The sequence below is a fragment of the Rattus norvegicus genome, chromosome 18 (genome assembly GCF_036323735.1).
Source record: "Rattus norvegicus strain BN/NHsdMcwi chromosome 18, GRCr8, whole genome shotgun sequence".
In the NCBI taxonomy this organism is placed as follows: Eukaryota; Metazoa; Chordata; class Mammalia; order Rodentia; family Muridae; genus Rattus; species Rattus norvegicus.
This window is the reverse complement of record NC_086036.1, coordinates 26,981,093-27,005,302: the sequence shown is the minus strand read 5'-3', so window position 1 is coordinate 27,005,302 and position 24,210 is coordinate 26,981,093. Positions and strand designations below refer to the sequence as shown.

General features: G+C 45.7%; 1 protein-coding gene and 1 long non-coding RNA gene across 5 annotated transcripts in view; one reads left to right on the top strand and one right to left on the bottom strand.

Moving 5' to 3' along the window:
- The window catches only part of Ctnna1 (catenin alpha 1), a 132,680-nt gene extending 129,707 nt beyond the window's left edge, over positions 1-2,973 (bottom strand). The window contains exon 1 of one of the 3 annotated variants that reach the window (XM_017600964.3): positions 2,840-2,973. The gene's annotated coding sequence lies outside the window, so the exon portion shown is untranslated. Of the gene's footprint in view, positions 1-2,128; positions 2,463-2,637; positions 2,704-2,839 lie in introns of those variants that run through there. The other 2 variants (NM_001007145.1, XM_039096868.2) reach the window with 2 other exon arrangements.
- On the top strand, positions 2,898-22,656 carry LOC108353164 (uncharacterized). Of its 2 annotated transcripts, XR_001842085.3 has the most exons (4): positions 2,898-3,037; positions 13,973-14,145; positions 14,954-15,055; positions 22,536-22,656. It is a non-coding gene; the product is annotated as an uncharacterized LOC108353164 (long non-coding RNA). The 2 variants fall into 2 exon arrangements; XR_010059667.1 differs by lacking the exon at positions 2,898-3,037 and having other exon boundaries at positions 3,244-15,055.
- The last annotated feature ends 1,554 nt before the right edge of the window (positions 22,657-24,210 follow it).

Below are 24,210 nucleotides of genomic sequence, written 5' to 3'. Positions count from 1 at the left end.
TTAGACTGAGAAAGACTTTCTTCCTCCTTCATTCAGTGCAGCATCTAATTTGCCCTCCTTACCAGATACCAACCAAAGGTTGGAGAGGGCATGAGCCTTGCCTTGAATAGATTTACAGGGCTCACTTCCCAACAAGGCCTGCAAACAGGGCTATCAATAAGTTACAACGCAAACAGAAGTTACTAAAAAACTTAAACACAAAATTTGCTACCAGAAATGAAAACGCTGGCTCTTGAGAAAAGAGTTCAATGCTTCAGAAGCTTTACCCAGATGCCTGGATGCCACCTCTACCCAATTTGTATCTGGATCCTTTCCACTCATCCAGGTCACCTTTACCCACATGACCTTCCCCACTAACTCCTTGCCTTTACACACACACCAATTCAAATTTTCTCTAAGCACCAGCAAGGAATAAAACAATGTTCAGATCGTGAAAGCCCTATATCATCTTACAGTTTTAGAATAAAATCTAAATCTGTGACCTGGCCTTTGCCTTCCCTGGCAACCTTCTCCCTACTTCAGTACTAACAATAAACAGATCTCCTCTAAACCTGTAGGCCTCCAAATGCCTAGCCAATGCTCAGGCTACTTACACCTGCTTCGGATCCTATTCCTTCATCCTGTCTAGGTCTCAGCCAGTACACAACCACCGACACCTTCAACAAGCAGGGAGAGCTAGCTGTACTATCACTAATGTGACTTTCTTTAAAATTACAAGATATAAGGAGACCCATGTGGGTCAGGAGAGAAACTACACTCAAAATAAAAAACTGGACGTTTGCGGCTAAGGTTGATGACAGAGGTAGGGGTGTGCAGCTCAAATATAGAGCACATGCCTAGCAAGCACAGCTCTAGGTTTGTTCTCCAATACAACAGTGTGGGGTTTGATGAGAAAAGGCACAAGGCGGTGAGTGATACTCAACTAGGAGGGGAAAAAAGCCACCCTTCATCTCTGATCACCATATAAAATGTTTCTAATGGGAATGGAGATGGGTGTCACACAACTGATATTGGAAACCAATATATTTGGTTAGAATCATATGCAAGAAAAGGAGGGGTTGAAAAGTAAAGGGGGGAAAAAACCAGAATATCACCATTCCACTTAAATGCCCTTTTAGATTTCCCTATTCCTTCTGTCGCATTACTTCAACTCATGCTTCACCCAGTTCAAAAGCCACCACCTTCCAGAACAGCTTATAAACCTAGTTAACACCCCCAACCATGCTCCCACAAGTTTCTGTTGTTTGCATTATTATACAATATGACCCAGACAGGTGTGATGGCACACATCTAAACCCCAACACTCAGGAAGCTTAAGCTAGTTTGAGGCTTCACAGTGAGATCCAGAATGGAAAAAGAAAAAAGGATATGACACTTGAGAAGCTTCCAGGCCTCAAAGAGAATTTTAAAAACCTGGTCTTTTTTTTTTTTTTTTTTTTAGCTTAGTTTAAGGCAGGAAGTATGAACAATTAAACAGAGGCCACCAATTATTTCCCCACTCAATCCTTTTGTAAAACAAAACAAATTCCATTTCATGAGGTAACATCCACCAGTAGTCTTTAAAAACCAACGCTAAACACAAAATAACCTTCTTAAAACACCTAAAAGATGCAAAACAATGATGAAACAGATTTACAGCATAAATTATTCTAAGTTCCATAGACACACACACACACACACACACACACACACACACGCACACTTAAAATAAAACCAAACGTTATGAAGGCACAGAAGTATCAATCCTCGATTTGAGCCAACCGCTCACTGAATTATTGGGGTGGCCACTGCTTGAAAACCAAGGTTACAAATCCAGTCAACAACATCCCCGCCCCCCAAGTTCTACACACATATTAACAAGTTCCTTTTAAAGTCGAAAGGCGGGTCATTGACATCGCAGGCTGGCGATGCCCGCCCTCGGGATTCTGAGGCAGGGAAACCGAGCGATCCAGGTCAGACTGGGCTACTTAGTTAGCAAGATCCGCTCTCAGTAATCAAATGTTAGTAACTCTAATGCTACTCCTGAAAACTAAGAGTAATGTCAGTCAGGTTTAGCAGCAAAAGAGGCTGAGTAATTTTAAGATAAAAATTAAACTCCATGCCACAAGTCCACACGGGTGTGGCGCACCTTAAGGAAAAGAGCGCTGGAGAACAGGAAACTACGACTTCCATTCTCCATGGGTCGGGCTGGAATGTCCGCTCCTCCGACCTCTAGTCCCGCAAACCACCAAGTTTCAGCCGCGGGCAGGGGGAGGGGAGTGGCCGACACAAATCCTCGAAACAATCGCGTCCCTAAAGCGCCCCACAGCCCGACCGCCAGGAACACGCCGCGGTTGTCCCTCAGTGAGGGAGACGGCCTGAGGCGCGACGCCGATCCCGCGCGCGCTCCCTGCTCCGGGAACAAAGTTTAGAAAGAGGGAGAAAGTTTTCCAAGGAAGCGCCCCGGCGGTCGCCCTGCTTCCCGAGCGTCGGGCTCCGCCCGCCCAGGCCCAGGCTGCTCAGGGAAGCCGCCCTAACCCGACGCTCCAGGGCGGCGGCGGCCGAAAGCCCGAGCCGGACACCCGGGACCCCGGCCTGAGGAGACCCGCGCCCCACCAGGGGGCCCCGCGCACCCCGAGGGAAGGTACGAAGAGTTACCTGCGGCGAACGGGGCGAGCGCTGGACGACTCCTGAGGCGCCAAGCCGACGGCCACCGCTTTGTCTCCCGCCCGTCCGGCTCCCAGGAGGAAATGGGCCGCCCTGCGCCCCCGCCCCCGGCCCGCCCCGCGCCGCGCCGCGCCCGCCCTTCCCGGCACCTCCCTCCGCGCGCTCTTCCCGGCGCCTCCCGAGGCCTCCTCACCGCTGGTCCCGGCCTGGCGCAGCCGGCGCTTTCTAGGGAGAGCCTCCCACCCGGAAGGTAGCCTGGCAACTCCAGGCCCGGACCCCCAGAAGTCCTTTTTGTATGGCCTTTGGGCACGGAGACCCCGGACCCCCGACGGGAAGGAGGGGCGGAGACTCGGGGAACAGCCCGCGGCGGGGAAAGGCGGGCGGAGGGCAGGTGAGTCACGGCTCCCGGCTCAGGTGAGTCTCGGGGCGCGGCCCCGGAAGGCCCCGCCCCGTCCGGCTCCCGGAGACCGCGCGGCGACGCAGGGTTCGCGGAACGCACTGCTGTGACCAAGTACCCCGTATCCTAGTCCAAGGCGTCCAGAAAAGGGGGCAACCTTCTGCTTTGCTTTAGGAGAAGAAACACACCAAGTAAAAGTTCCACCTCTCCGGGCACAGTGGAACGGGAACCTCAGGATCTGTTTTGGTCTTTTTTTCTTTTGTTTTGTGGTGTTTGTTTTGTTGTGTTATTTTATTTTTGAAGTAGGGTCTTACATAGCTCAGGCCGGTTTCCAACTGGCTGTGTAAGAAAGAATGACCTAAAAACTTTTTTTTATTATTACAGCAATGTTTTTAGTCTCAGTGTTCCGGAGGCAGAGACAGGCCAATCTCTGATCCGTGAGTTTCTGAGCTTGTGTGGAAATCAAGACGTGCGGTTTCTCTTTCACTATGTGGATCCTGGGGATTGAATTTACCCAAGTGCCAATTTACCCTGAATTCCTAATCCTCCTGCACACCCCCGCAACTCCTGAGATTATATTATAGGTCTGCACCATTACACCTGGTCTTTTAGAGCCTCTTAAAAAGAGTGGGAAAATGAGAGAGATGGCTCTGTGGGTAAAGGTGTTTGCCACTCTGCCAACAACTATCCTCGCAACCTGAGTTGTGGAAAGACAGAATGAAGTCCACAGAGTTGCCCTATAACTTCCACACTGGTACAGATGGCATATCCACCCATGTACATAGAACACATAATAATTTGAATTTTAAGAAAAGACAATTGGAGATGTCTCGGTGATAAAGTGCTTGCCTAGTATACCCTGGATTTAGTCTTCAGCACTACAAAAACAAAAACAAAAAAGACATACCTTCACAAGGCCATTCTTGTCCAACCACTTATTCTGTTTCTACCTTTGGGGTTTTGCCTCCCATAGTCCTCTCTGACTGCAGTGTCTATGCTTTCCCCTTACTTCACTTGACTATGTCAGAACGTAATGATTACATAATAAATATTTGTTTGGCCTAGCTATGATTCCAGTACTTGGGAGGCTAAAGCAAGACTCAAGGATTACCACTAGAAAGAACCTTTCTCAAAGGGGGTTGGTGGGGTGGTCTTTATTTATTTTACTTGAAGTAGTAATAAAACAGTCTATTGGCTCCAAACAGTTTTTTATAAAAGAAAAGAAACTGCCCTGGAGAGGCAAAGGAGTCTTTAAGTTTGAGGAGAGCCCAGTCTACAGAGTGAATTCCAGGATAGCCAGAGCTACACAGAGAAATTTTTTAATGGCTAATGGGATGACACAGTGGATAAAGGCTCTTGCCCAACCTATATGACCTGACTTCAATCCCCAGTACCCACATGGAGGAAAGACAAAACTGATTCCAAAAGATTGTCTTCTGGCATTTATACACGAATGTACACACACACATAAATAGATTTTAAAGGAATTGAAAGAACTGTGGTTTGTGCCTGTAATCACAGCACCCAAGAGATTGAGGAAGGAAGATGGCTGTAAGTTTATGGCCAGCCTGGGTCACATAATACAGGCTACATGGTAAGATAAATTTAGATTAAGTAAGTAAATCAATAAACAAGAAAAAATATTGGGACAGGATCTTGAATTCAGAAAGCTTTAAGAAGTACTGTGTCCTGGAACCCAATGGCTGTCTTTCTCTATGTGTTGTCAAGGCATTGATGACGCTCTTATCTGAACCTGACCATAAATTACATCACCACCTTATAGTTTGTCCCTGAATTTGAGACTCAGTATATTCAGATCTCTGTTTGGCTTCTGATAGGTATAGCAAAGTTACATGGCCACATATCTAAAACTGCTCTCCTGATACCTCTCCAAACTTGCTGATCCCACAGCAGGGGCCATCGCCTTAGTTAGAAACTCTAATCCAAAACCCTGGAGTTGGGGCTGGAGAGGTGGCTCATCAGTTAAGAGCATTTGTTGCTCTTACAAAGACCTACTTTTGGGGCCCAGCACCCACATGATAGCTCACAAAAATCCATAACTTCAGTTCTAAGGGATCTGATGCATTCTTGTTATCTCAACAGGCATCAGACACACGTGGTACAGACACATATATACATAGATGCAGAAAAACATTCATACATATAAAATGTATTTTTTAAATCTTAGGATTATCTTTGATTATTCTTTCTCACATTTTTCACTTGATTTCTTTGAAATATAACGAGAACTCACCCTTTTTACTTCTCCGCTCAGTCCAGTCAGCTGTCACCATCTCTTTGCCTAAGTTTCACAGAAGACTCCTAACCTCTCTCTCCCGCCCTCGCCTTACTCATTATAGCCTTAGTTCAGCACCCTGAGTGATCCTGTAAAACTTAAGTCAGATACTGTCACCAGCTCTGCCCAAAACCTCCAGGACCTGTCAGAGCAGACGCCAAGGTCCTTATAAGGGCCTCCAAGAGCTCTCTTGCCCCCACACACTTCTCTGACACAGTGGCCTTCTTACTGTTCCAAGATAGGCTCTCGCCTGAGGGCCTTTCCTTCTGCCTGGAATGCTTTCCTCTCCAGACCAGCCTGACTCACTCCTTCTCTGCCAGGTGCTCAAGTTCAAGTGAGACCTCTCAACTACTGTGTCTAAAAACTATCATCTTGCATCATATAAAATTATAACTGAATACATGTTTGTAATTGAATATATGATATATAAAGCCATATATATGATGACATATGTGGTTCCCTGCTTTTTTCTGACTTCCTTTCACTAAATTTTAAGGCACGTGAGGACTAGAATTGTTGTTTAATATGTGCAATGTTACGTCTCTGGCGCCTAGATTAGTACTTGGAACACCGCAGCCCTCGGTAAATACTTCCTGAGTGGAATGTACAAAAGATGGCGATGGGACGACTGTACTCTATGCCACGGGAAGGTGGCTAGAAATAGGAAGTGAAATACAACTGAAAACGCTATCCCAGCACCTAGGAAGCCAAGGCAAACATTCCTCTAGTTTCAAGGACAGTCTCAGCTACAGAGTAAAAACCCTGCCCCCAAAAATACAAAAAAGGGGGGTTGAAGAGGTGGCTTGGAGATTAAGAAGACTAGCTGCTCTTACAAAGAATGCAGGTTTGATTCCTAACACCCACACGGTGGCTCACAGCCATCTGTAACTCCACTCCCAGAGGAGCCAGCACCTTCCAGACACCAGGCACACACGATACAGACAGACAGACAGACAGACATGCAGGCAAAACCCTCAGGCAACTAAAATAAAATAACTTTTAAAACCACAAACACAGCATCAAATGTATTTAGCACAAAGAGGCATTTAGCAAATAATATTTAACTCCAAGATCATGAAGGGCATGATCATATTTTGGCTTTTAAATTTTCACTTTGGAAATTGGGCAAGATGGTACATGTTTAACCTCAACACTTAGGAGGCAACGGCAGGTGGATCTCTGTAAGTTCAAGGCTAGCCTGATCTACATAGTTCCAAAACAGCCGGAGCTATGGAGAGAGACATAAAAAAAAAACAAAACAAACTAAAATTTTTAAAAAAGAAAAGATAGGGGCTGGAGAGATGGCTCAGTGGTTAAGAGCACTGACTGCTCTTCCAGAGGTCCTGAGTTCAATTCCCAGCAACCACAGGGTTGCTCACAACCATCTGTAATGGGATCAGATGCCCTCTTCTGGTGTATCTGAAGACAGCTACAGTGAACTTATATATAATAAATGAATAAAAAAAAAAGAAAGAAAATAAAGAAAAGAAAAGATAGGCAGTGCACATAATGTCTTCTTTATGCTCAGTGGCGTTCACCTACTTTTTAATGTTCTTTTCTCTCTCATAACATCTAAGACTTCAGAACACATCTCTCTTCTGTTCAATATCCTCTGTGCTTCGTTCCAATCTCCTGTAGGCTTAGATTTTTCAAAACCTAATAACTTTAATAGGGGTTCTTAAATGGTTCAACTTCCTTTCTAGCCTACTGACCAAAAGTAAGGGCAAAGATGGTTGATACCACAAGGGGGATGTGGACCTGTTCAGAAGTAGTTCTTTGGAACAATTCCAGCATTCATTGTCAGGATTATCAGCAGTCCAGTCCAAAACATCAAACACAAATCAGTAGCAGTGGCTCGGTCCAGAAGAAACCGCAAGGCACCACCAAATTAGCATGAGTCTGCAGATGCCATAACAAGCCTCTGGAATACAAAGAAGCCCTTTGGTGCATTTCTCACTACGAAGTCACCACAAGCAAAGATCAGTGAAGATCAGCAAAGCAATCCAAGGTGCACCGATGCAAGACCACCGTTCACCATCTGTTGGGTTCTACTTAAATTCTTTCCAAACATCACATGGCCTCTGAAGTGTCTGCTTCAGCAAAACATCCTCTCATAAACAGCACATGACACAACTGAGTCTCCAAAGAAACCAGAAATGTCTACTGCACTCTCCCTTTGAATGAAGTCTACACAGTTGTCCTGGCTATAGACTCTCTTTGACTTTTCCTTTCCATCTTCCCACTTGAGCCCACATCAAGTTCCTGATAACCCTATACATTATGAGACATGGTCTTGCCCCACAGCCTCTGCATTCCTAGTTCCTTCCCTTTGGAATGGTCTTTCTCTGGGAACACCTTTGTTCACTCCATAACTTATTCCCAGACTACTCAGTGTAAAACATGAATAGCATCCTCTTCCCCTTCCCCTGATGGGGTCTCTCCGGGTATCCCTGGCAGACCTGGAACTTGATGCAGAAACCCACCAGTCACTGCCTCTTGAGTGCTGAGAGTGATGGGCATCACCATGCCCTGCTCCCTTTGCCTAGACTTGCTATGCTACTGTACTGTCTAGCACCCATCACATTATTTATTTATAGTTTGTGTTCTGTTTACTGTTGTAACTCCAGAACCTACAGTAGTTCTTCACAAGTACCATGTACCCAACAGAATGAGCAGATGATCACAAGTCTGAAAGATAACAGCAAACTATTACAGTGTTTACATGTGAGGAGGAGAGCAGGAAGGACTGCTGTGGTTTAAAGTACAGGGAGTATTTTTTTTTTTTTTTGGTTCTTTTTTTTCGGAGCTGGGGACCAAACCCAGGGCCTTGTGCTTCCTAGGCAAGCGCTCTACCACTGAGCTAAATCCCCAACCCGTACAGGGAGTATTTTAATGTGTGGATGAAAAGAAGTGGGCAGAGAACAGAGCTGGATGTGCGATCCTTGGAAAGAAGTCAAGGATGAGTCCCAGGTTTAAGCTCGAGCAACTAAAGCAACACCAGTGCCATTTACCCACAAGAGGAGTTTTGGACGTAAAGCGGTAAGATTGGGGTAGAGCAATGCACATAGTTATTCTGATTCATGCAAATGTAAGAGGAAATAACCCATAGGCATGGGAATGTCTAAATGTGAGCTTGGAAAGGCTCAAGGGGGAAGGTAGATAGACAGGTGAGCCGTGTGCAGAAGAAGATGAAGTGACTGACACAGAAGGAAAAGGATCCAAACCGGAACCTAAGTTCCCTCTTCCTTTCTTCCCTAGCGTGTGCCTACTCCCTCCCCACGTCAAGTTCTTTGCTTTTTCTGGATTTGCTCCTAGGTGGCCAGGACTATACCCTTACACACTGTGCCATCTGACCTGACCTCTCTTAATTTTAGACAGGGTCTTTCTCTTTCTTTTGTTTGTTTATTTGTTTTTGTTGTTTGTTTTATTTTCGGAAACAGGGTTCTTCTGTGTAGTCCGGGCTGTCCTGGAACTTGCTCTGTAAACCGGGCTGACCTCGAACTCCAACCGCCTACCTCTGCCACCCAAACGCTGGGATTAAAGGGCGCTTCACCACCATTTGGCTGTCTTTGGAGCTTTCTAAGATGGAGGATAGATGGCTCTCTCCTGGAAAGGAATGTTCATAATAGCTCTCTGCCGGCGAGCAGTGTTCCTAGTCCTCTTCTTACTTTTTACTGTTTTCTTCTAGACCTTGTCTCACTACGTTGTTCTGCAAGCTCTGCCTTGAGTTTACTCAGGAACCAGGCAGGTTATGTAAGCCTCCTGCCTCAGTCCTCTGAGGAGTTGGGGTTACAGGCTCATACTCCAGGCCTGACTGAAGTCAAAACTTAAGGGTTCTTTAAAAAGTCAGTTGTGTTGGTTGGTGTTTTGTTGGGACAAACACCTGAAGGAGTCATTTCTTAAAGTTGATACAGGTGAAAGGCTAAGGCAGACTCGTGAAGGAATGTTTCCCTGAAGCACACACAGGAGAGGGGATGTTCTGCTAAAGCAGTCACATGAAAGAACGCATGATGAAGGATTCTTTGCTAACAGCACACACGTGTTGATCTGTCTTACATTGCACAGTTGAGCTACGTTTGTTGAGACTCCAACAAATGGTGATGTCAAATCTTTTTTGCCGCTTCTGTAGACTCAGACTGATAGAAAAAGTGATGTCAGCTGAGGCAGACACACATGTTGAGGCCGGACCCATGAAAGACACATGATGTTTAAAGGGAATTTAAAAGGGACCATGACAAAGACTAAAGTTGGCTTACTTATAGAGCTAGCTACACAGTGCTGTTGGTCTCACATCCTCGCTGATCTTTCCTTCACTGAGAAAGACACAGCCAAGAACTTTTCTTGACATTCCTGCTGGTCCCTCCTGCTGACTCGTGCCTAGGCTGAGGTCTGGCTGTCTCTGTTAGTGCCACGGATGCTGATTCATGTGTGTTATCCTGACTCTACCAAACTAGACCGCCGATGTATCTATAAAGTGTTTACAAGTAGCCCAAGCTGCCACTGCTGACCTATTCTGCCTAACTACCAATTTCCAGACAACACAGCTAAGATTTACTCCAAAGAACCCTTTCTTTTTTTTTTTTTAAGATTTTTTTTTTTTTTGGTTCTTTTTTTTCAGAGCTGGGGACCGAACCCAGGGCCTTGCGCTTCCTAGGTAAGCGCTCTACCGCTGAGCTAAATCCCCAGCCCCTATTTATTTTATGTATGTGACCACACCGTCTCTGTCTTCAGACACACCAGAAGAGGGCATCAGATCTCATTACAGATGGCTGTGAGCCACCATGTGGGTGGTGGGATTTGAACTCAGGTCTCTGGAAGAGCAGTCAGCGCTCTTAACCACTGAGCCATATCTCCAGCCCAAGGAACCCTTTCTAAACAGGTCCACTTCCCCATATATCCTTTCTTTTCTGCTACCTCTAAAAGATAATGGGCTTGGACTAGAGAGATAGCTCAAGCTGTTAAGAACACTGGCTGTTCTTCCAGAAGTCCTGAGTTCAATTCCCAGCAACCACATGGTGACTCACAACCATCTGACATGGGATCCAATGCCTGTCTGATGTGTCTGAAGACAGTGTACCCATACATAAAATAAATAAATCTTTTTTTTTAAGATTATGGGTTAAAAATAGATTAAAAAATTTTAAAACCATCATTAAAAATAAAATTTTAAAAAATTAAAGTTACACCTAACACTGTATTTCTAGTCTTTGTAGTTTTAGTACTTCTCTGTAATTGTCTACTGATTAATTTTCCTTTTCTTTTTTAATGTTTATTCAGTAGGGGGTGGCATTTTGTGGCTTGAGTGTAGAGATCATAGGACTACTTGGGAAAGTCAGACCTCTCCTTCTACTGTGTAAACCCTGGAGACCAAACTCAGGCCCTTGGGTTTGGTGACAAGTACCCTTACCTGCTGAGCCATGTCACCAAGCCAAATTTTCTTCCCATCCTGTTGTGTATGTGTATGTGTGTGTAGGCCAGGGATCAACATTATTGAGTATCTTTTCTTACTTTTCATGTTATATTTTTTATATATTTTGTTTTTGTTTTTTTATTCTCGGGGGTGGGGGCAGCCATGGTACATGTGTAAAAGTCAGAGGCAACTTTGGGCCATCAGGTCTCTGTTTATATGGTGTGAGTCCTACAGATCAAACCAGGGCCTTGAGTTGTTGTGAAGCCTTTACCGGCTGAGATGTCTCCCTAGCCCCTTCCACTTGTTTTCTGAGGCAGGGTCTCAAACTTAACCTGGAGTTTGCTATTTGAACCGGGTTAGCTAGGCAGCGAGCGCCCAGGATCCACGGCTGGCCGCAGCCCCGGGGTTGGGCTTACCGATGCTGCCTTACCTGACTTGTATGCCAGTGCTGGGGAGCCAAACTCATGCTTATGCAGCAAGTGCTTTACCTCCGAGCCGGCTCCCCTCCTGTGCTTTATTTTCTTCTCCATGCTGGGGTATTTCATTTCACTGTCCTTCCTTATCTGGTTGTTGGTGGATTGTTCGCTCTTCAGGTTTCTCCTATAATTTAGCACAGTATCCAGAGCATCAAATATTCACGAAAACAATTTGCAGGGGCCGGAGAGAGAGCTCAGTGATTAGGACAGTGGTTGCTTGCCAGGTGGCGGTGGTACACACCTTTGATCCCAGCACCTAGGAGGCAAAGGCAGGCAGGTCTCAGAGTTCAAACCCAGCCTGATCTACAAAGGGAGTTCCAGAACAGCCAGGGCTACATAGTAAAACTATCTTGAGAAACCAAAAAGAGAAAAAAGAAAAGAAAGAACTGGCTGCTCCTCCAAGGGACCCAGGTTCAATTCCCAGCACCCACATAGTAACTTAGTCTATAAGTCCAGTTTCAGGAGATCTGATACCCTTTTCTAGTTTCTATAGGCACCACGCATGCTTGTGGCGCATAAGCATATGTGCAGCCAAAACCCACACACACAGTAATAATAATGAATAATACACTATAAAATAATGAAAGGGAAAAGTTAAAAGTATTTACATGGGTCAGGAGGAAAAGGCAACAAGATAAATACAGCTTCAGCGTTGTATAGCAAGGCACTGTCTCAAAATTACATTTTTGCTGTGTGGTATTATCTACCTTCAATCCCAGCACTCAGGCAGGACAAAGAGGCAGGGGGATTGATGTGAGTTTAACATCATCCTGTCTACTCAGAGCAGAGGCTCCCACCCTTCCAAACGCTGCAACCCTTTAATGCAGCTCTTCATGTTTTGCTGACCCCCAATCGTAAAATGATTCTCATTGCCCCTTCATAACTGTGATTTTGCTAGTATTGTGAATTGTAATGTAAATATTTGTGTTCTGGGTGTCCTTTGGGGGGTCGCAACCTACAGGTTGAGAACCACTGACCTAGAGAGTTCCAGAATACCCAGAGATATATAATAAGACCCTGCCTCAGAAAAAAAAAAGGGGGGTGGGGATAAAAAAGGATTGGCTGTGGTAGTCCTGTCATCCCAGCTAACACAGGATTGTGAATTCAATGCCAACTAACCTATGAAGAGCAAGCTGGGAAGGAGGGATGTAGCTTAGTGGTGAGTACTAGCATACTTCAGCTGCCCAGTACTGCAAAAAATGAGATACCGGTGTAGACCGGATGAGAGGTCAGGGACCTGGGAGGGAAACCAATCATTTTAAGCCCAAGACTTGGTTGCTGATGTCAACTGATGGCATCTAGGTTGAAACTCATGCCTCATCGTATCTTACTATTGAATATAGATCGCACACACAGTTCAAACTGACTTCGGGGGCTCTCTGCTCACTAGCCACTCCATTTTTGGGGAGTGATTGTTCCTTACTTAATAAACAACCTGCCCCGCCCCCGCCCCACCCCATGCCTAAGGAAGCCGCATGACTTTTCTCTCTGGCACTGCCGGGATTTTAACCTAAGCTGTGCTGTTTTTTCTTAAACTCTTAATAAAATTGTTCTTGGGGTTTATAAAAGGAAACAGTAATATGGAAATGTCAATAAAAATGAACTAGCAAAGATCATCTTACAGGTTCTCTGCACCTTGAGCGCTTCCCTATTATTTACCTACATGGTGCTGGTAAACAGCTTCACAGTTTACAAAGCACTTCTTGGATGTCATTGCCTTGAGACACCGGCACGGTAAAGGAAGGCACAGTGGTAAGTAAAATTTGAGAGTGATAAAGAGAACCAGCTCTGCAGCTTGTAATAAAAGTTACGAAATTCTGAGCTGGGTATGTCGACTCAGGCCTGCAGTCCAGCACTTGGAGGTGGAGGCAGGAGGATCATGAGTTCAGAGCCAGCCTATCTCAAAAAAAAAAAAAAAAAAAAAAAAAAAAAGTGATCACAAAATGATGATCACTCCCCAGCCCCATTAAATCCCAAGAGAAAGGATCAAAGGGGCTGAGCCACAGGAGAACCACCAAGAGGTTGGAGATCTGGATGAGAGTCACTAACGACAAAAGGTGAAGCCAAACTGTAGGTAGGGGGGCCTAGTAGGCCTAGCTGCCTTTGTTTCCTTTGAGATGGAGGAAGGAAGGCCCACCCTCTGTTAGCTTAGGTCGCAACGGTATTTTCCTCAGGTCTGTAGAACTCAGTCATTCTCAACTAAGTCACCAGTCAGCTTTGTAAAAATATACCCAGGTACCACCCCTAGCAGCTCAAATTCAAATCTTCAGGAGGGGTCAAGCAGTTTTAAGTCTCTCAGGATGGCGGTGGAGTCTAAGGCAGAGAAGACTGAGTCTTGAAGGCAGAAGATGTGTTATTAGTGTATTCTTCCTACAATAGTAATTGTTCAATGCTCCGAGTGATGAAAACTCACCACCCTCAACTATGTCCTTGTTGTTGGGGAATGGCCTCAGGTCAGAGGAACTGAGTCAGAGTGTACGGAGCAATAGCCCTTAGCCAGAAAGCTGTAAAGCATGGCTTGACCCCTGTGCTCTCCACCTGTACAAATTAGATGTCCAGGTGTTGAAAACCCACCCTGCTCCCAGTCAAACCACAAAAAATGGCTGTAACCTCCTGGTGGCTAGTCATGGATGTGTGCGTGTACACACCTGTCCCTCAGCCCCTCTACCTGAGCTCGCTCATCGCTGTTTCAATAAAGCTGGCTCAGCCTGATGAGATGGCGTGTTTCTCTGCTTCATTTTTCCTAGGCTTGTTGTACGCCAGTCCTGGTGCTCAGAGCGTCATAGTTAGATCCACCTCTTCACTGTGCTCGGACAGTTAGTATTTTAAATTCCTCATTCTGTAAGATCCATGCCTGCACCCAATGAAGTGAGAAGACGGCATCAGAGCTCCTAGAACTAGGGCCACCAACATTTGTGAGGTACTGTGTGTGTGCTGAGAGCTGCCTGAACCCCAGTCCTCTATACGTACTCTCTAGAGAGCAACAAGTATTCTTAACTTCTGAACCATCTGCCCAGCCTTGAAAACTCAACCTGACCCCCATCTCTCTCTCAGCTTCTCCAGGCAGGGTGTCCTGCCTGTCCTGTGCAGCCCTGGTTGTCCTGGCCTCAAATTCACAGACTACCTCCTGGGTGATGGGAATAAAGGCATGCACCACCACTGTTTTAATTTTTTATTATTATTTTTAACTAGGGGGCACACTAATTAGTGCAGATGCTTGAAGAGGTCAAAGACTGTATCCTCCTGGAGCTGGACTTACAGGGGGTTGTGAGCCACTTGAATAAGTGCTGGGAACTGAACTCTGCACGAGCAGTATATGTTCTTATCTGCTGAGCCATCTCTCCAGCCCCAGAACCAAACTGCTATTTTGACCAAATAGTCTCTTAGTCTCTGCCAGTGTTGTAAATTTTTTTTGTCTTTTAAGTAGAGCCTGTTGGGGATGGAACTCAGTTCATCAGATTTAGTGGCAAGCACCTTTACCCGTGGAGCCTTCTCGCCAGCTCAGTGTTGCTTTTTTTTTTTTTCTTTCTTTCCGGAGCTGGGGACTGAACCCAGGGCCTTGTGCTTGCTAGGCAAGCGCTCTACCACTGAGCTAAATCCCCAACCCTCAGTGTTGCTTTTTAATATGTGTTGTGAAGCCACATTCAGAATAGTTTTCATGCCAAGAGTATACCCTGTGAGTAATGGAAATGTGTGTTGCTGTGTATACACTTTATCTTTGTGCACAGCTTCCGGAAGTGTGACCAGACCGGGCGGTGGGATGGAAGACCCATTACAGAGCTTCACATGCTGTTCCAGGCCTGTTCTAACAGGATACCATTGCTTTAATGGTGAGTTGAACTTGGGCCCTTAACACTGAGGGGAGATGTGTAAGCTCCTCTATTCATGCTATTCATCTTTCTCACAAAACTGGAATCCAGAGTTCTTAAAAGCTGCAGGAGTGGCTCCTCATCCCTTCATCTCTGGCATGATCAAAGGTGTGCACAGAAAAACAAATGCTTCCCACATCTTTCATGTTCATATTTTTGTTGATAACAGCCTGTGTGGGAGAAAGTTAAAGACTGACAACAGCAAGATTATACCTGAAAGACGTCATTATGAAGCAGAAAGAGATGGGGGAAGGGAGGCTGCGCGTTTTTGTCTTTAAAGTATCAGTGGGCTCTATTGTGGAAACCTGGCTCTGTATTCAACCGTTCTGAAATTCCCTTTTTGTATGGCATTTTCAGATTTTCATCAGAGTATGAAAAGGGCTATCAAAATAAGAATTGTTACATTGTACTATAAACTGAATTAAATTAATACATTTTAGATCTTAGATGCATTGGCAAATGAGTCATCTGCCTTCATTCATTGTTTCTGTTGCTCACCAACAGTTTTTTTCTTCCAAGAAACTTGAAGAAAAAGGAAGCCTGCTCTAATAGAGCAAGAGGCACATATTGGTCAGGAATCTTTACGTGCCCCATAGGCCCCAGTGTGGGGCATTCTGAATACAGAAGGACGTAAAGTAGAAGCCAAGGCAGCCCCCGTATTTGGTTCATCCATGAGAAACTGGTAGTGGATTGGCTGGAGACTCTGGACGTTGATGTTGGGATCTGGCAAAGCCATGGTTGTTCATCCTGACTCCCTCTGTCAGTTCTTAGCAGGCCAGGTTCTTTCTTTCTTTCTTTTTTTCCCCAGAAGCAAATTGCCAGTTGTTTATTTATTTAAGTAAAACTACTCCCAGCAATGAAATCGCGAATAAAAGCTCCTGGATGCTGGGGTGACTTAACCAACACAGGTGTCTGACTTTTAGAGCAGCTGGTTTAACCTCTGTGTTCTTTGCAAACATCTTTGCATGGTGCCTGGAATCTCAGCTGGTGAGGCGGGGAAGCCCACCACCTCTCTGGTGCACGCCATTGCAGGACTACTGGCCTGTTACCATAGCGATCAGCTGCTGCCAGGTTCTTTCTTTTTTAATCACAATGTATCACTCTTCTGTCTGAATGTAAGTGTTGACAGGACCTGCCCTCTGCCACAGAAGGCTATTATATTCATTCATTCATCCCTTTAATTTGTTCAGTCAAATACTTTTAAGCTAAGAAGGGTGACTCAAACCTCTAATCATAGTATTTGGGGGCTGAGTCAGGAAGATTGCTGAAAATTCAAGCCCAACCTAAATATAAATATAGGGGTTGGGGATTTAGCTCAGTGGTAGAGCGCTTGCCTAGGAAGCTCAAGGCCCTGGATTCGGTCCCCAGCTCCGAAAAAAAGAACCAAAAAAATAATAATAATAATAATAATAATAATAATAATAATAATAAAATATATATATATATATATATACCCAGCCAAAAATGAAAAAAAAACACCTACCATGTCACATGTTGTACTAAAAAAGCCGACACACTGTCTACAGGTTCCCTGAACTTAGATTCCAGAGAGACAGAATGTAGGGAATAGGCAGCAGGTGAACAGCATGATTTCAGATAGGAGCAGGGTGAGCAGTGGGGAGAGGAGTGCTCATATACAGGGCTCATTGAAAGACGGTATTTTAGAGTAAGCCCTTCGATGGAGAGAATGGCCAGAAAATGAGTTCAAGACCCTTGGGTAGAAATGGGAGGGGCAGGGTAGAGCACACATTCATCCCAGCTCTCAGGAGGCAGAGGCAGGCAGTCTCAGCATAGTCTACATAGTGAGTTCCTGCATAGCCAGACACTGTCTCAAACAAACACAGAAAACAAGCAAAGGGAAGGCTAGGGTGCTGAGCAGGGGTGACTGGGGAGAGCACAACGGAAATAAGAACAGAAGAGCAGACAGGAGTCAAACCAAACAGGCTCTTGTGGGAGATGTAAGGAGTCAGGTGCTGGTGCTGTGTGCTGTGATAAGGGTGCGAAAAACACTCAGGGATTAACTGGACAAGGTGAGTTTGTAGTTTTATTTTGTCTTTTGAAATAGTGTCTCAAGTAGTCTAGACTGGTTTTGAACCCCAAATCTGAAATCTAGGCATATCGTAGACACTTGTTCTGGCTACTGAGCAGGCCATGGCAGGTGGGGAGAGATCACTTGAATCCAAGAGGGGTGTTTGTTATTGTTTTGCTTTTTCAAGTGTTTAGTAGCCAGACAATAGGCTAGGCACTGGGAAATTACAGTGAGCCAACAGTCTTCCTCCCTACAAGGGGTGTCCTTGTTAGCTTTTGTCAAAGGGACACATATTGGAGTCATTTTGGAAGACAAACATCAATTGAGAAAATGCTGCCATCTGATTGCCTGTAGGCAAGCCTGTAGGGCATGTTCTTGATAATGATTAATGTGGGAGGGCTCAGCCCACTGTGGGCGGTGCCATTCCTGAGTTACATAAGCGAGCAGGCTGAAGAAGCCCTGGGGGAGCAAGTCGATGAACAGCATCTTCATGATTTCTTTCTTTCTTTTTTTTTTTGGTTCTTTTTTTCGGAGCTGGGGACCGAACCCAGGGCCTTGCGCTTGCTAGGCAAGCGCTCTACCACTGAGCTAAATCCCCAACCCCTCTTCATGATTTCTGCTCCAATCCTGCCTCCAGGTTTCTTCCTTATCATCCCTCAGTGATGGAGTGGGGCCTGAGAGCTGTGGGATGAAGTACACCCCTTTCTTTCCAAGGTGCTTTCAGTCATGGTGTTTTTTTTTTTTTTTTTTTTTTTTTGGTTCTTTTTTTCGGAGCTGGGGACCGACAGTCATGGTGTTTTATAACAGCAATAGAAAGCAAACTTAAGACATGGGACTTACAGGTATCTGAGTAGATAGAGGAGTGGGGCCCTGGAAATACAGTGCTGTAGTAGGAGTAAGTAACCTCCATGTGTTATAAGAGTCCAAAGGAATTCATTTATTTAGTAAATATCCCGTTCTAAACTCCTGTGATATAGTAGTAGAATAAACCGTTAAGGCACTGCCCGAATGGAGTTTACCGAGTGGTAAGGGAGATGGAGTATGTAGCCAGCCTGGAATAATGAAAGAGGATTCAGGAGAAACTGTTTGAGCTAACACCTGCCCCAATGCTGGAAAAGAAGTTCGGGGAAGCGTGCTGTGGATTGGGAAAGGTTCTGGCTTCCGAGCCAAATCCCCGAAGAGGAGCAGCAGTTAGCGCAATGAGGGGAATTATGCAGGAAAACTGGCATCCCAGAGCAGCATCAGAGGCATGGGAAGCAGAACATGGTATACTGGGGGGACAGCAAGTGGTGACGTATGGTTGGCTGCTATATGGGAATGCAGAGGGCCAAGAGAATGGAAACAGGAGTGACATCAGCAGCATGCCACACTGGTCTTTTGAACATCATCCCAGCCCTGTTAGACAACTTTGTATGGTCTAATTTAGCTTTTGTTTTTAAAGATAGGGTCTCATATAGACCAGGCTGGCCTCTGTGTAGCTGAGGATAACCTTGACTTACTCCTGACCTTCCTGCCTCCACTTTCCTAGTGCTAGGATTACAAACCAACAGCACTATGCCTGGTTGTGTGAGGTGCTGGGGGTTGACATGGTTCTGTGTAGCATCTGAGGTAGATTTTAAACCGGACAGTACTGGGCAGATGAGTGTTGGAAACTGCTCTGGCCACAGACAGGAGCTGGGCAGTATATCACAGGGTGCCACACTTCATCTAACAGTGGATCCTGTTGAGTGTGCCTGTTAAGCCCTTAGTGAATCCCTACTGATATTTTCTGAGCTAAGCAAAAACCAGTTTAGCAAGTGACAGTGGTCTCCTCATTACTGCTTCCCTGCACTGGACTGCAGGAGTCATTGAGTCATTTACCTATAGTGTCAACCAGTGTCAACCAGCCTCTGGGATTTACCCCCACCCCCAGCACTCCCAATTCCACAATCCTTCATAATACACAGTACAATACACAGTCCTTTAGGATAGGATTTGCTTAAGGAAATGCTGTATGTCTTACACACACACACGCACATGCACACACCTGACTGCTGTCTGCTTTAGCCTCTCTCACCTTCACTTTTCAGTTAAATGTCTGGGTATTTGCACCAAAGACCTTTTTTTTTTTTTTGAGCTGGGGACCGAACCCAGGGCTTTGCGCTTCCCTAGGTAAGCGCTCTACCACTGAGCCAAATCCCCAGCCCCAACCAAAGACCTTTTTTAATTGATTTCTTTGTGAATTTCTTATCATGCACCCCAGTCCGACTCATCTCCCCATCCCCTCATATCTGCCCTCTGCCCTTGCACCCTCCCTCCAAAAAGAAAATATAAAAACAAGCAAGCAAAAGAAACATTTTGTCGTGGAAGCTGTGGAGTGTCCCACAGTACACCCCCCTATCCACACATCTTCACTTGCAAATTCATAGTCATTGGTCTGGTTCGAGGTCTCTGGCTTCTGCAACACTGTCAATACTTGATCCTCGCTAGGACTCCTCTCAGATATCCTGTTGTTGCTGCGCGTCATGGAGATCCTGCAGATTCAGATCTGTAGGACCAGCCCCTTCACAAGCTCCACAGTTCATAGATGGGGTAGATGTTGGGGTGGCCAACTCAAGGCCCTGGATATGGGCTGAGTGGTAGCTGAGTCAGTCAGCCTGTCTGCTCTCCTGTACCGCAGCATCAGGGTGAGCTCTGTAGCCCTGCCCAGCTAGCTAGCTCACCCCTTGCCTTAGCTGCAAAGGGCAGGGCCAGCCCCGCCTTCCATGCCCTCAGGGTAGCTATTATTAGGTAAGGAAGTTTCTTCTGACGACCCTGACTTCGACCTTCAAAGAGCTTTAAATTTAAGGATAGGCAGGGAAAGGTAGCTTCTGTGTCCTCAGAGGCTGAGGCCAGGGGAAGATCTCTAAACTGAAAGTCTGAGGTGTCCTCCCTGCCTCAGTGTCTCTCAGCTTTAAGGTATATCTGAATAACAGCCTGGCCTACAGGGCTCTTTTCTGCTTTTCCCCACCCTCTGTCCCCTGGCGTGTGGCTCTTTCTTCCTGTGCCTACCTGTTAGCAGCACCGACCTGCCTAGCCACTCAGCACTCCTGCCCACCACTGTGTTATATTTCGTTCATAGCTCTTGTCACCACTTGAAATCACATCTTCGTCTGCTTGCTGGTTGTTGGGCTTTTCCCTCTAGGGTATGGCCTGAAAGCATGGCCCTCGTCTGTCCTGTGCGCTCACTGTTTAGCTCGGTACCTAGAAAGGTGATTATTGTCATTTACTATATATGAGGACTAAGTGACTATGTGGCCCTGTCACATATTCCCAGCTCATTCCATTCCATCCAGTACTCACTGCTCGGGGGAGGGGGGGCTTGCAGGGGTAGAGGTCCATAGGTCTTTAGATCTGCCATGATGATTGAGGCCCCTACTTTTTTGATTCTGGACCATCTCCCTTCCTCTCCTGGCCATGCACTCCTTGTCTTGACATTTATTCTCACTGATCTCACACATTCTGAAGTCTTCCCACTCAGTCCTGGCACACGCCTCTGTCAAGACTCCCCTCGCTGTGTCACAAGCCACCTATTGCACTTGTCTGAGTTCATAAGGAAAAGCATCCATTTATCGCCTCGGCCCTGCACACCACAGGTAGCCAGGATGCGAACGGCTGTCTCACTGTTTCCTGATTGTTGCGGTTTGGAGAAATATAAATTAGGAAGCTGTGGTCATTTTTATGACAATGGGAGGAAGGGTTGGTCAACCCAATACTACAGTGGCTCCATAACCTCTCCCTATGGACCACATCAGAAAAGCAACATATTATATTCTGCTGACTTAGCAGAAGAAGGGGATGTGACCTGTGCCCACCACCTCCGTACTCCCAAGGGGAAGAAGGTATTAAGAGGAGTTCAGGAGCAGTAGGATCAATCAGAAGTCCAAAGAAGTTCTCGATCCACCAAGCCATCCCCAACCCTTATCTCATAGGGATTGGTTTGCAGGGTGGGGTCTCATCTATCTGTGAGCCTTATGTAGTCGAGCAAGCAATAGGGGAGACTTGCTCTACAGCGATGCCCTTCTTGTGCTTCCTTGAGCCCTTAACTGGCTCATCAAGCTTGAGTTGCTAAGCTTCTAGAAGTCTGTAATTATTGTTGTCTAAAATGTAAAACAGCAGGATGGGTAATTAGTTGCTTTGATGAAGCCATTTTGTAAGATACTGATGATGTCGAAGATGGTAGCAGTTTTGGTAATGAGGAGGAGGGGCTATTGCTGAAGACTAGGGACCAGTTACAGAGTTTTTGCTTGGTATTGGTGGCACACACCTTTAATTCTGAGAGGCAGAGGCAGACAGATCTCTTTGAGTTGGAGGCCAGCCTGGTCTACAAAGTGAGTTCCAGGATAGCCAGGGCTCTGTTACACAGAGAAACCCTGACTCCAAAAACCAAAAACCAAACAAACAAACAAAACCTCTTATGTCGAGTGGAGCAGAGCCAGCATCACGGCAGAGTTGATGGGAATTGAGCACTGCCCAGCAGTTAAGCTGAACCCACCTCCCTGTGCTGCCTGTGACTACAGAACTCTGGTTGTGGGGCCTTGACAAATTTCAGATCGCCCAACTCTAAGCAGGGAGCTCATTCCTTGAAGCAGAGGTTGCTGGGAGACTCCTCTAAATCTCTCTCTCCAGCATTATCATTGGTAGCTGCATAACAAAGCATCCTGCCTACTTGGTGGCAGCCATAAGCTAACAACTCGGCATGGCATAGCACCCCCGTTTTATAGGTAAAGAAACACAAGGGAACAATATGCCCGAACTGGCCATATTGGCTCATATCTATAGTCCCTGCACTTGACAGGCTAAGGCTGAACATCACCAAGGGTTAGAGGCCAATCTAAGCTACAGAGTGAGTTTCAGGCGCTCACTGGAGTGAGACTCTTACCACCAGAGAATGTGCATGAAATCCAACGAGAGACAGACAGAATAATTTGATTCCATCAGGAAATAACCTAGGCAGTCTAAGGGGCCGTCCCTTAAGCAGTACAACTATGGCAGGCATGGAATGCACTGTCAGAAGCCCTGTGAAGACAACTGTAGGAAGCACGGCTAACTGCCAGCTGTCCATTGCTGGCCACTCCCCCTGCCAGGTGGCGATGTCACGCACAGGTTCAAACCAGACAACTCCAGCAGTGAGACGGGAAGCAGACAGACTTCCTCCTAACCAAGAAGCTATTGGCAGTCGATACCTGCTGGGAAAGGAAAAATCAGTGTCCCCTAACAGAGTATGTCCAGGGCCGGCCCCATGCCTAGGATAGCTGGACAACACAACTTGGACTCCATGTTTTTATAAGCTTTGCGTTTCATTTTGTTTTGGTATTATTATTTTTTTGTCTCATTGGTCTTTTGTTTGCTTTTATTTTCATTTTCTGTTTTTTGTTTTTGTTTTTTCTTCAGAGAGAGAGAGAGAGAACATGAAATCTGTGTGGTGAGGATCTGGGAGAAAATAGAAGAAGGTAAAAACTATGATCACAATAAATTGTTTGAAAAAAATTTTAATTAAAAATTTTAATTAAAAGATTTGTTGTTGTTTTTTTTATGTGCACATGTGTTTTTGTGTGAAAGTGGGTGTCTATGGAAAGAGAAGTGCAGGTGCCTTCAAAGTAAAGAACAGGGTATCAGATTGTCTGAATCTGGGGTTACAGGATTTTCTGAACCATCTAATAATGGATGCTAGGAATTGAAATCAGGTCCTCTGGAAGAACAGCAGATGGTACTAACAGCTGAGCCTTCCCTTTAGCCCTCTTCCTTTCCTCCTTCCTCCCTCCTTCCTTCCCTCCCTCGCTCCTTCCCTTCCTTCCCTCCCTTCCTTCCTTTCTTCCTTCTTCCTTACCGTCCTTCCTTCCTTCATTTTGGGTTTGTTTTCTGTTTTTTTGTTTGTTTTGTGTGTGTGTGTGTGTTTTGTTTTTTGTTTTTTGTTTTTGAGACATTGTCTCTCTGTGTAGCCCTGGCTGTCCTGAAACTCACTCTGTAGACCAGGCTGGCCTTAAACTCAGAGAACCACCTGCAATTGATACTTTATTTCCTGAGTCCTCTGACTCCCACTGGGAAAGTTCTATGTTAGCATATTTATGTAAGTGAAATCATTCAATGAAGTGGCAGTAAAAAGGTTTAAGTGTGCTGAAGAGCTTCACTGTCTCAGGACAACTTTCTTTACAGTGTGACCTCTTACTTTTTTTTTTTTTGTTCTTTTTTTTTTTCCGGAGCTGGGGACCGGACCCAGGGCCTTGCGCTTCCTAGGCAAGCACTCTACCACTGAGCTAAATCCCCAACCCCAGACCTCTTACTTTTTAAGACAGCCACAGTGTGGTAATTTTAGGTAGAGGTGAGACAAGTACCACCATATCCGTTTGAACAAAACAATCTGCTCTTCTGGCTAGTCAGGAATGGGGCCACAGCGAGCTGGCATCATTCTCTCTGTGTCTCTCTTCTTGAGAATCTTCGAGCCCAAACTCTCACCTCTAGATCCAGTCAAGCAACTGACACCAGGGAGTATAAAGAGTCAAGGACGAGCTTCTCTGACCAATGAGGCCTGGCACCAAGATGGGCAGAGCACCCTAGGACTGGCGTCTGGAGCCATAAACCAGGCAGCTAGCTACAAATATCAGCACTGTGTGAAGGTCTGTAGGTCCTGTCTGTGGAAGAAGAGTGCTTCTCCAAGAGACAGGCCTGAGTGGGTCATCAATGGGGGGTGAACACCCACTGGTCTTCACAGCCAGTTTGGTAGTCTGGATAAAAATATAACTCTGGCCACATCATTTTCCAAAATTAAGGGCGATGCTATAACTAAATGTATGCAGATGTATACGGACACAGATGGGAACAAGTGTATTTAACTGTAGTGAGTCAGAGTAAAGCAAATAAGATTTCCCTTATATTTGGCTTCCAGAAATTAAGGAGAAAATGTGCCTGAGGCAGAAACAAACCAAAAAGAAAAAAAAACAAAAAACAAAAAACAAAAACCCATGAGGCAGAACAACCTCTGACACAGAAGACTAGATGGTTTTTGTCTCCTAAGGGGGGTTACGAAGTGTCCCTGCCCAGATAACCTGATCCCAGAGCCACAGAGTTC